Source organism: Vicugna pacos, chromosome 19 (assembly GCF_048564905.1).
Source record: "Vicugna pacos chromosome 19, VicPac4, whole genome shotgun sequence".
NCBI classification, from domain to species: Eukaryota; Metazoa; Chordata; class Mammalia; order Artiodactyla; family Camelidae; genus Vicugna; species Vicugna pacos.
In genome coordinates this window covers 26022234-26035163 of record NC_133005.1, presented here as the reverse complement: position 1 = coordinate 26035163, position 12930 = coordinate 26022234, and the positions used below count along the sequence as shown (strand labels likewise).

The 12930-nt window shown below is 39.9% G+C and overlaps 1 protein-coding gene across 18 annotated transcripts in view; it reads left to right on the top strand.

Annotated features, from left to right (window-relative positions):
- The first annotated feature begins 3508 nt into the window (after positions 1–3508).
- Positions 3509–12930, top strand: part of NCOA6 (nuclear receptor coactivator 6) — an 87317-nt gene continuing 77895 nt past the window's right edge. For 17 of the 18 annotated variants that reach the window (XM_072944077.1, XM_072944075.1, XM_072944078.1 and 14 more), the window contains exons 1-2: positions 3509–3740; positions 6192–6288. The gene's annotated coding sequence lies outside the window, so the exon portion shown is untranslated. The remainder of the gene's footprint in view (positions 3741–6191; positions 6289–12930) is intronic. The other variant, XM_072944066.1, reaches the window with a different exon arrangement.

The following is a 12930-nucleotide window of genomic DNA, read 5'->3' as shown; positions in this document are numbered from 1 at the left end:
TACAGTACCCATTATCTGCACCTTACAGATGAGGCAACTGTAGCACAAAAATTTAAGTTATATAACAAGGAATGATATTTCAAAAATACTTTCTTTGGGGAGCTTATAGTCTATTAGGAATACAAAACAAAAGGAAAAGCATGTAAGGATTAAAAAAGAAGAAACTAGAGGAGAAAATGCTTTGAACCCTATAGGACAAGTCATTTTTCTCCTTTCGGTCCCAGTTTCCTCATCTGCATAACAAGAAGTTTGGACTTATCCAAGGATACATAGCTAATAAATGGCAGAGCTAGAATCTGAACTTGAGAATTTTGGCTTCAGAGCTCAGTCTTGTAATCACTGTACTATACTTACTGCCAGTTCATGGCCTGTTTCTGTTCTTTGCTGCCTTCCTGTGGGCAACAAATATCTATGTTACCTATGCTCCTGCTACTTTCACCTATGGGATATGTAGGTGCCCAAGTGGGCTCCTGACTGCAACTCCCTGCATTCTTGCCAATCCCAGGAAAACCTCTAACCTTTGATTTAAGGACAGGGATAACAAGGTTAAAAAAATGAAGATATTGGCTTAGGTTCTGGTATATATTTTCTAACTATGGTAAAATTATATAACATAAAATTTGCCATTTTAACTATTTTTAAGTGTATAGCTCTGTGGCATTATTGTGCAACCATTACCACTATCCATCTCCAGAACATTTTTTTATCTTCCCCAACTGAAACTCTGTACCCCTGAAATAGTAACCATCCATTACTCCCTCTCTTCAGTACTTGGCAATCAGTATTCTACTTTCTGTCTCTATGAATTGACTACTCTAGGAACCTAATATAAGAGGAATCATATAGTATTTGTCCTTTTGTGACTGGCTTATTTCACTTAGCATAGTATCTTCAAGGTTCACCCATGTTACAGCATGTGTCAGAGTTTCCTTCCTTTTTAAGGCTGAATAATATTCCATCATTTGTATATGCCACATTTTGCTTATCCATTCATCTAACAGACACTTGGTTTGCTTCCACATTTTGGCTATGGTGAATAATGCTGCTATAAACATGGGTATACAAATATCTGTTCAAGTCCCTGTTTCTACTTTTTAGGGGTAAATATACAGAAGTGGGATTGCTGGATCATATGGTAATTCTATATGTAACTTTTTGAGGAAACTTCAAACTGTTTTCCACAGCTGCTGAACCATTTACATTCCCACCAGCAACACATAAGTGTTCCAATTTCTCCATATCCTCACCAACACTTGTGATTTTGTTTTGAGTGTGTGTTTTTTAATAATAGCCATTCTATTATGAATGAATTGAATTCATAGAATTCATTCCATATGAGTGAAGTGGTCTCATTGCGTTTTTGAAATGCATTGCCCCAGTGACTAGTGATGTGGAATGTCTTTTCATATGCTTATAGGCCATTTGTATGTCTTCTTTAGAGAAATGTCTATTCAGGTCCTTCACCAAGTTTTAAATTGGATTTTTGTTGTTGCTGAGTTTCTAGAATCTTTCAGAGCTTTCTTACCTTTAGAAATTTTTGTGAGACTTGGAGGTGTGTTGATGATGTCATAGTCTCTGGGCTGGCTTTTGGCAGAATCCTTGTCTCTGTAGGATATAATAACCAGAGTTTCTCATTCAGTATTTCAGATTAATTAGTCAATCAAGTAATTCATTAATTGTATCATTATCCAAAGAGTCACTCTTTGATTATATCAGATTTCCAGGCTAATACAAAAGAGTACATGCTCATTTATTTATAAGAAGTTCAAGAATTGCCAAAGTTGACCTATGGTCTAGAACTTAGAATAATAGTAGTTACCTCTGGGGAGCAAGTATTGACTGGGGTGGGGGACAAATTCTGGGTTGATAATTCCCTAACTTGATCTAGGTGGTGGTAACACAGGAATGTAGGTAAAAGTTATTAGGTATACATGTAAAATGTTTGCATTTTCTTGTATCTAAATTATACCTTGCTTTTTAAAAGTTAAAAGAAAAAAATTTTTGAATATATTTCTCAGGCTGTTGTAAATCCTTTTGGTGTTAACTTTATGGGCTCAAGTGTCTGAGGTACCCCTTTGGCCACCTGTGGTTCATTTTATTTTTCTCTGCCCCTCTGGGCCCAGCACCAGCACAGTACTCAGGATTCACACACAGCAAATATTTATTGAAGGCTTCCTCTGTGTCAGGCACTGTGCTATGTACTGAGGAAACATAGGTAAACAAGGTGGTTAAAGTCTCTCTCCTAATGGGGCCCACAGTCTAGTGGTGAAGACAAGAATTAAACAACTTAGTGCATCCTATTGAGGATAAGTAAGAAAACCTATGAGTAAGAAAACCTATCTGGGGAATCCTCAAGGAAGGTATCCTTGGGTTAGTGATGTTTGAGCTGGGATCTGAAGGCTGATGAATTATTTAAGTGGGGAGCATTTCAGGCAGAGGGATCAGCATGCGCAAGGGTCCTGAGAAGAGAGGAAGTACAATGTGTGAAGATCAATGTAGTTACAGCCCAGAGAGAAGGGAAGAGGGCCCTGAGATAAGTCTGGAGATGTGGGAAGGACAACAGTGAGACAGCTATTTGGCCTTTATCTTAAGAGCAACTTGGAACCATCAAATAGTTTTAAATAGGGGAGAGACGTGAATAGATTTCTGACTTAGAAACATTACTCTAACAGTAGGGTGGAGAATAGATTTGAGTAGAGCCAGGGAGAATGTGAAAAGGCCTAAGATGGCTACTGCACCAATCCAAGCACAGAGTGTGTGCTTAATAAGTATTTGGGGAGTGAAAGGACTCCTATCTCTTTTTCTTAGATGAGACCAGCATGCATGTGCTATGCAATCAGCTAACAACCCACCAGCTCATCTACCTAATGTGGTGCTCGTAATAGACCCTTAACTCCCATTTTACAGATGAGAAAGCTGAGGTTCAGAGGCAAAGAAAATCACACAGCTATTAAGTGCAAAAGCCAGATGAGAATTCAGGCCTGTATGATACACATTAAGTCCAGTGCTGGGAAAGCCTCCCTATATTTGGGGAGAGTGGAGGGGGCCACACTCCCTTGTACCTACTGAGCTTGCTAGGGTAATGGTGATGGGAAAAAGTAGAGAGGGACTTATAGGCAAATAATAAAGGCTAAAGTTATCTATATCACCATTAACGTTATTAGACTCTGTGTCAGGCACTGTGCCAAGTGCTTTCCATGTCTTCCCTCATTTCCTCTTTCCAAACACTATTATTAACCCCGCATTTCAGGTGCATAAACGGAAGCTTGGAGAGTTGACTTGCCCAAGGATACTTGGCTAGAGGGCTCCTATAGAAATGTGCAATGACTCCAAAGTGGCGGCAGCAACCACTGACGATATTACAGCGCCAGGAGACACACATAGCTAACAGTCCCGAGTTCTAAGCTCTGCACCCAAGTGAGCCGGCGCACGCTCGGCCTCGCGCTCCCTGAGACGTTTGGTCACGTGGCCAAGGCCCCGCCCCCAGGTCTGTCCCGCCCCCTCCCGCGCTCCCTCCCTCTCTCCCTCCCTCCCCCTCCCTCTCTGGCCCGGTCCGGCCCATCCCCCTCCCCGCCGGCTCCCTGAGGCCCAGCCGGGTCGGGCTGCGGGCGGCCGGGCGCCGACGGCCGGACTGACGGGCACACACGAGGACGGACGGGCGGACACACGGAGGGCCGCGGGCACGCACGGCCCGGGCCGGTGCTCCGAGGCCCGCCCGAGAGGGCTGGGGCCGCGCTCAGGTGAGGTGACGGCGACGCGGGCCCGTAAGGGGTGGGCCCGCCGGGCGTCCAAGGTGCCGGCTCGGCTGGCTCGGCTAGAAGGAGGCGCCGCCCGGGCCCGGCGCGGGAAAATGGCGCCGGCCGACCGTGGAGCATAGCCCCTGTGCGGGCCCGGCCCGGAGCCGCCCCGCCCGCCGCGCTCGTGTCCCCGTCGCCATGTTGGGGAGCGGGCCCTGGGCCTGCGGGCGGGGGCGCTGGAGGAGCGGGGCACAGTCCGGGTGGGGAGGGTGTGGGACGCGGGGTCTGGGGCACGGAGGGAGTGCTGGGCCAGCCGGGGTCTGCACGGGGTGGCGCTCCAGGCCCGAGGAACTGGCGGGAGCCGGGCGTGGGGTCGTGGCCGGGGTTGCGGCGAGAGGACGTTGGGTCCAAACGGAACCGGGGTCGGGATCTGTGGGGCTCGTGGGACAAGACATGGAGCAGGGTTAGGCTGTGGGCGGTGTTCAGGACCCCAAGTAGGTAGGGCCCGGTGGGGCGTGGGATCCGAGCTCAGGCTGTCAGGGCTGGGACAGTTCTTTGAGGTGGTGGTGAGAGGGTTGATTAGAAATTGGGGCCCTTTAGGTACAGACGGGAGTATCAGATTGGGGCAGTGCTCAGAGTCGCGGGGCAAGTCTGTATAACTCTTAAGGGACTGAGGAGTGGGTGTCCCCAGGATCCTCCATTCCTTATGGAGGAGAGCAACAGGAAAAAGTAAGGCTTTGATGAGGAAGCGAGAAAAGAAGGACTGAGGTTTGGATGCAGGACCTGGTCAGCAAAGAGGGTCCAGAGTGGTACTGGTTGACAAGAAGAGAGAGAGCCTCCGTCAACTTAGGGAGTTTGTGTGTGTCTTTAAAAGGAGGGACTGAGCCTGTTTGTGGGCGGTGACCCAAGGTGTCTTCCCAGGAAGGGGACAGCCCCTGTTTTAAGAGCAGGGTCACCTGGGGAGGTCATCAGAAAGGCGTTTTTGAAGCCGTTGAGAATGAAGAGGATTGAATGTGTAAAAACTATAAAGACATTAGAGAATGTAGTGATTCCAGATCTTGTAGTGATTGTAACTGAGACACAGAAAGGTAAAGTTGCCTTCTCAACATCTTACCAGTTAGTGGCAGAAGGGATACTGGAACTCAGGCCTGCTGCCTTCACATTCAACACACTGCCTTAGAGGAATTTGCTAGCTGAGAGAAAAGTATTAAGAAGTCAAGCATGGCAGCGTACATCAAAGAACTATGAATTAATTTTGTTTTTGTAATGCGTTTAAGTACAAAAGCTGAGGGGGATACAAAAAAGTATAGGTAACCAGCTATTTGATAATTTCTAGTGCACCTCCATTTGTGCAAAGAAGTTATCTTCAGGACCCTTTTGACTTCTAACTTTCTAGTTTTCAGAGATGCTCCTTCTCTTCTATATGTTTACTGTACAGCAGAGGGACACAGAAAACCTAAAAAGGTAACAGTGAACAATGGTAGAGACCCAGGGTCTCTATCATACCAAACTTTAATTGAAGTTTAATCATAATAGAGAAGAGTTCAAAGTCCCCATGGGCTATGATTGAAGGAAATGAGGGAAACTATGCAAATCAGTCATGGTATAGTAGTCCCAGAGCTCCCATGTAATCAAAAAGGACTTGAACAAAAAGATTAGGAGGATGTTCATAGCAATAAGATTTTCAATGTATGTTCAATATGTATATGAAACAATTTATTTGTCCTGGGTCTTTGTAATGCAGGAAGGCCTAACCTTGTTTGTGCTGTCGGCCCCTTTAGCATCGAGCAAAGCTTATTGATCCTTCTCAGAATAATATTTTTAATTGCATAAAGCAAAATACATTGGATTATAGAGAAACCAATTCGATTGAAATACAGGTACCAAAAATATACAAATTGTGATATAGTAATATAGATACACTTATTTATCAGCAAATTAAGAAATCAGATTTAGTGGTGGGTCTGATAATTATAATTTTAAAGACTTGATGAACATAAATAATTCTTTAAGATATTTGCAACAATTATATTATGATATAAAGATTACTGTGGCAGAGTCACAGATACTGATAATACCATAATGGTTATTGCCTACATTTGTATTTGAAGAAAATGGTGACTTTCAGTTAGAGAGGTTAGTGAAAATAAAGAGGCAATTTTTTTTCCTATCCAAGTCCATAGACTGCCTCCCAAATTCTGTCTGTGGACCCCAGGTTAAGAAACCACTATTCAGCAGACATTTACTGTGCACTAAGACATCTACTTGCGTCAACCATTATGCTAGGCTCTGAGGATTCAGAGGTCTTTAAGACAGGACAGGGTCTTTTCACTTTAGATATTTAATCCCATAAGAGAAGTGGGCATATAAACAATGATAGTTCAGGATGGTAAATGCTGAAGGAGAGTTATCAGAGGTTCTAAGGACACAGAGGTGGTCATGTCTCTATTCTAGGAATCAGGGAAGATTTTGTGAACCAGTGGCACTTGAGACATGTCCTGAAGGGTAGAGGAGTTTGCCAGATGCAGAGTTGGAAGAGAAGAGCCTTCAGGTAAGGACATGCGTTTTCAGGGAATATAATTTAGTATGGCTGGTGCATAGTGTGTGTATGAAAGAATGATTGGAGGTGAGACTGGGAAGATTATTTGGAACCTGGTTGTGAAGGATCTTGCTAAGGAATTTGGATTGAATCCTTAGTTGATAGAGAGGGATTCAAGGTTTTCAAGTAGTAGAATTATAATGGGGTTTAATTTTTAGCAGGTAAATGGATGTTTTTCAGAGGGAGGGTTGACTGGAGAGCAGGGAAGGTCGAGGGCCTGAACTAAGACAGAAGCTGTGAGCTTTGAACAGAGTTAGAATTTTCAGATACTGATACAGTTAACATTGTGAGTAGTGAGAGAGTGGGGGAAGTTTTTAGATTTCTAGTTTGGGATGGTGGCTACCAAAGAGGTTTAAAAAATGGTAAAAAGAAAATAAGTGAGAATTGTCACAGATAATAAGGGAGAAGATGTTTTTGGTCGCTTAATAGACTTTTGGAAGCCATTGCAAAGCTGTCAAGTGTGATGTTGTTTATTGCTTAAGGAAATCAGAGGTATCAGCTGTACAAGACTGAGAAGGTATTCTTAAAATGTAGGAAAATCATAGCTATCTCTGTCAGGGGTTGGCAAGCTGTGGTGCCTGGGTCAAATCTGTTTGACCACCTATTTACATAAATAAGTTTTATTGCAACACAGGCACAGTCATTCAGTTACACATTGTCTTTGGCTATTTTCACACTACCAATGGCAGAGTTGAGTAGTTGTAACAGAGAATATATAGCTCACAAAGCTGAAAATATTTACTTTCTGGTCCTTTTCCAAGTAGATTTGCCAATTCCTAATCTGTGTGTCTGAATGTTGGATGTTAAACTTCTGATTTGCCATCCAGTACCTATATGATGGAGACTGTCTTGGCATTGTCTTTCTGGCTGAGTCCTCCATGCTCTGTGTACCTGCAGCATGACATAGACTCCTGAATATTTTATATTGGCCAGTGATGCAAAGGTCTACTGTTTTGGGGTCCTCTGTGTGACAAGTGTGGTTAGTGCCAGGCTTTTACATTTGGGCCCTGCTGGGGCTTGTTTCGCCATTTTTCTACTGGGTTGTCTTTTTGAAAAGATTTCTTTGTATTTTCTGATTATTAATCCTTTGTTGTATATATTACAGATACTGTTTCCCAGTTTGTTGCCAATCTTTTAAAGCTCTTTAGGTTGTGTTTTGTTAAAAAGAAGTTCTGAATTTTAATAAAGACAAATTTATCAATCTTTTCTGTCCCTAAGATTTTGAAATTATTCTTTGTATTATCTTTTTGAATCTCTACTGTTTCATCTTTGATATTTAGGTCTCTGATCTATTTGGAATTGACCCTTGTGTGTGGTGTGAGGTAGGGTCATTTCATCTTTTCCTATGTATAATTAATTATCCCAGCATCATTTATTGAATGGCACTTGTTTTCAAATTGTGAACTCAAGTGAAGTCTGTCTGAGGTCCTGTTTCCAGCTCCACTGCTTGCTAACTGTGTGACCTTGAACAAGTTGCATAACCTCTGTGCCTCAGTTTCTTCATCTTTAAAATAAGAATAATAGTATTTATCTCACAGAGTTGTTGTGAGGATTGGGTTAATTCATACAACATGTGTAGAGCAATGTGGTGTCTAGAAAATGCTCAATAATGTTAACTGTTATTTAGCCTTATTGATCATTTCTGATTCCTAGCACCAGGCACAGAATAGAAGCTCAATATGCTCAACACAATTGTAGAATTAATTTAGTTTTCAGATCAAAACAGTATGGTTAAGAGCTAAGTGTTTCAGAAGATGCTTCCAAGTTGCTGCTTAAGTTAGCTGCTGCCTTAGACTATCTGCTGGAGTGGAACTCCTCCCGCCCTATCACTTTTGCAGAGAACTACTGTAGTGGAGGATGCAAACTGGCAGCCTGTAGTTGGATTTGACCTGTTTTGTTTGGCTTTTACGATTTTTTTTTTAATCGATTGAACCCAGGACTTCATGCATGCCAAGCACAGACTCTACTGCTTAGCTGTTATCCTCCAAAATTTTACACAAGTTTCTGACTTATCTTGAAAAATTGGAAGATCTATCAACAGCAAGCCCATACTCTTTCACAGCAATACAGTACAAGTTGCAGCCTTTAGATAGGGTGTGCATTTCCTAGTTCTCTGTAGTCCTCACTACCCTCTTGCTTTGCTTATTTACTTTATCACCCTATAGGCATTTGATTTTCTACTTTTAACTTTACTGAAGTTTTCAGTATTATTTCTCTTAAACCAATAAATGATCTATTGGGATGAGATATGGTCAGGATGGCCAGAAGTTGACAGGTGAGTTTGTGGGCAGGTAAAAACTAAAATCTGTTTTGAAGGCTGAGTCATTTTTTATCATAATGAATAAATTTATTATTGAAATTAAAAGATGAGATGAAATTCAAGTCACTGAATATTTGGACATCTACTATGTGCTGGGTGATGTATTAGAAATGACCACATTAGTGATAGAAAACTAGCTGGCCAGCTATATGAACCACTACACAAGAGATCTTTTTGCTTGTGATGTGGAGCTGTTTTCCAAGAGAGCATTTGTATAACAGAGAGGAAATACAGGGATTCATTCATCTTTCAAATATTTATTGAGCCCTTCCATGGACATTGGGCTAGAACTCTGCAGAAAAAAGGACGAATCTAGGCAAGGTCACAGTGTCATGTGGGACATGTATAACATGTTATGAAGCTGAGATATCAGAGAATGGTACCTGAAAGATGTGGCCTTTTAAGCAGGGCTACCAAAAATGGTTAGGATCTTAATACTTGGAGATGAGACACTATTTTGCAGGTTGAATGAAAGCATGAGTGTAGAGATGAATGTTTAGGAGGTAGTAAAGAGTCTAGTTTGGTTGGAGAACAGGATTATTACAAGGCTGTTATTGAAGTAGAGACTGGACAGGGAGATTGAACAACAGCAATAATAATAGTAGTGAGTCACATTTTTTTACATGCATACTATTTGCCAGATAATGTGCCATGCATTTTATAAGTAGTATTTCACGTGCTCTTCACAACCCTGTGAGATAGGCACTATTTCCCCCCTCTTTTTATAGATACAAAAAATGAGAAATAGAAGTAACAATTGATAGAGAATGAATTTGAGTCCAAAGCGTGTGTTCTTAGTCTCTGCATACTATACATGGGAGGCTTTGAATCCTTTCACTTGTAGGCTGAGAAGTTTGGAATTGATTGACTAAGTAACGGGGAGTCATCAAAATTTCTTGGCTATATGGTAACATCATAAAATCTGTACATTAGGAAAGTAAGCCTGGTCATGAAGTATAGGAGCAGCATGGGGAGAAAGGAGAGAGATGGAACTAATTTACTCTCTCCCTCCTCACCAGACTGATTGTTCCTTAAGGACTGGACCTGCATCTTTCTGTCTCTCTTTCCCTTACTTCAGCTCCAGTGTCTACTTACATAATGTTTGGCACATTTATTTATTTTTAAAAATTTAATCTTTTTCTACATCACCTTATTCTAAAAAGGACTTAAGGTGGCTGCTTAGGAGCTCAATAAACATTTGCTGAGTTAATTAATATAGAGGTATATATAGATGTGTACATAAAGGGAGGACTGTGGCTTTGTTGGAGGGAGTAATGCAGCTCTAGAATTTGGTGATAAGTATATTTTATATATAAATCATGTAAAGCAAAAGGCCTCATCCACATCTTTTTTTAACTTGTAAAGAATTGTATATTCTATGTCAGTTAGAATATTAACAATCATTTAATATTAATTATATCAGTTAAAAAGCCAAACTCATAGGAACAGAGTAGAATGGTGGCTGTCAGAGACTAGGAGGTAGGGGAAAAAGGGTTATGTGGGTCAAAGGGTATAAACTTTCAGTTATAGTATGAATAAGTTTGAGGAATCTAATGTATAGCATGGTGACTGTAGTTAGCAGTTCTGTATTATATACTTGAAAGTTGCTAAGAGAATAGATCTTAAATGTTCTCCCCATACACACAAAAATTGCTAATTTTGTGAGCTGGATTATCACTAACCTTATTGTGATAATCATTTTGAAATATTTATGTGTATCTATCTTGTTGTACATCTTAAACCTATGCAATGTTATATGTCATTTATATCTCAATAAACCTGGGGAAAAAACTGTTAGTTTTAATAATACTAATGATCACCAAATTCAGAGAGTGTTCATACTTTAAAAAATATTTAGGTTTGTATTTAACATTAACTAGCTGGAAATCCCCCACACACACAAAGAGGCAGCAAAAGTTCCCATTAACCAGCTTCTTTACTGACACTGAACCTGTTGAATATTAGTTCCTTAGTACCATTTATGTACGTTTTCTAAAGACCAGAGAGCAGCAGCCTCTCACAGGAAGAAATACTCATAAATTTGTGAATCAGATTCCTGTTTTGGATTTCACTCAGGGAAATTGCTCAAAAGGTTAGGTCCTTTGCTATAATTTTAAATGTTATATGGAAGTAAGGCTGTGTGTGTCCCCTTCTATAAAATACAGATATAAAAAATTCAAGCATTTGGAAACATTCAGAGACACTGAAATATCAAATACCAGTAAAGGTGAGATTTTTTAGGTAAACCAGCATTTGACTAGACTTAATAAGACAGATCAACAGAGCATAAATAATGGATTTGTTAAATAACATTCTTTCCCATTGTAGATATTAGCATTCAGTAGTATGTGTATATAAACACATGCACATATCAGTGTGAGATATATTGATACAATGAATACAAGTAAATTTGAATCTAGGGATCCTAAAGAAAACAACCCTTCAACTGAGTTCTTTTAGGTTGTGTTTAGCTCTTCAGTGTGTGTTATCTTCAGATAACTGACTCAGAAGCATTACTATAAGAATAATTAACTATGGAGAAAAAAAATTGACTACAAAAGACAATATATGTTGACTACCTACCAGTGTTGAGAGGTGTATACAGTTGATAAATAGTTTCTGCCTTCCAGGAAACTTGCCTCTTCCTAGCTTCCATCAATTCTTCACATTTCTTAGTTTGCAACTACATCACTTCAATCTCTGCCTCTGTTTTCACATGGCATTCTCTCTGTGTCTCTGTCTCTGTGTCCAAATTTCCCTAATATAAGGATACCAGTCACATTGGATTGAAAGCCTACCCTACTCCAGTATGACCTCGTCTTAATTAATTGCGTCTGTAGTGATCCTGTTTCTAATCAGGTCATGATCTGTGGTACTGGAGGTTAGGACTTTAACATATCTTTTAAGGGGACACAATTCAACTTAAAACAGGTGGCATGATACAAAAGTGTTAAATTGAAATTTACTAAATAAATTCAAGGGTAAAATTGCCATGAGATGAGTTAAAGAGAGAATACCCAAGGGAATGATGGAAAGCATAAGGAATATTTAGAAAATAAAACAGAGAAGTCTGGTTTGCTGGTATGTTGAGGAGTTGTGGGGAGATGAAGCCGGATTAATTTGTTGGGATCCTAGATGCCAGATCTAGGATATTTGAATGCTGCAAAGTAGGTAGTGTGTAGGTAGCTGCAGAATTTTGAAATAGTAGATAACTAATTCAAACTTTGGATAACTAACCCAAGCTGTAGGGAGATTTTATGATGAAATGATCATGGATAAGTAGATAGTCTGAAGAAAAATAGATGGTCAGTGGTATAACACACCCAGCCTCCTTCATTTGCCTATGCCAGTAACTTCACCAGGACAGTCAAGAAATGCCTCTTATCTAAAAAACAAAAACACTACAACGACAAGTGAGGGTTTTACTAGTCTTGTGGTCAGTCATCTGTGGGCATTGAGACACATCAGCTTTTTAGGGTCTCTATTCAATTCAAAAGTCTCTCTATGGATTTAAGTATTAATAATAATGTTGTTCATTTTCTTTCAAACTTGTCTTCAAAATCACCCATTTTCCATCCTGTTTTTTTACCTCTTGATTTTTCTCTGAACTGTTTTCAGTTTTTCCGTCTTATTAAAACATCTGACTAATGGAAAGAATTGAGGATTGTGTACTATCCAAGCCAGTGATACCCTCTTTTTCTGTGTCCTTTAAATGATGGTTATGTTGACTTTTGTCCACAATAGGACTGAATTCAAATTGTGAATGTTCATTCAAATTGTGGTCAACAGTAGTGCTCGGGTCCTTTGCCTTATTTGTGTCCAGGCAGTTCTTCCTGATTCTATATTTGCATTGTTCCTGTTTTCTCTAGGAGCTAGTATCTTCATGAAATTTTTAAAAACTGTGTTTAAATATTACAAACATGTAACTTCTTAGTCATCATATGCATAGTCTTTCATATAGTTTTTTATTATCTTTTTTCATTTGGCAATATATTGATACACTTTTCCACATGTCTATATAGTTATCATTTTTAATGAATACCTAATAACCAAAGTTTAAGTACATAATAACCAAAATTATTTGGCATTTGGGTGGTTTCCAGTTTGTTTTTATTTTTGGTTTTGCAATTCTAAATTATACTGCTTGCTGTAACATCTTTTTATAAATCTTTCTCCCTTTAATTTTTTTCCTTAGAATATATTCCCTAAAATAATTTAATTAGGTCTAAGGATATCTCTTTTTAACCATATTGTTAGATTATTCTTTAGAATAA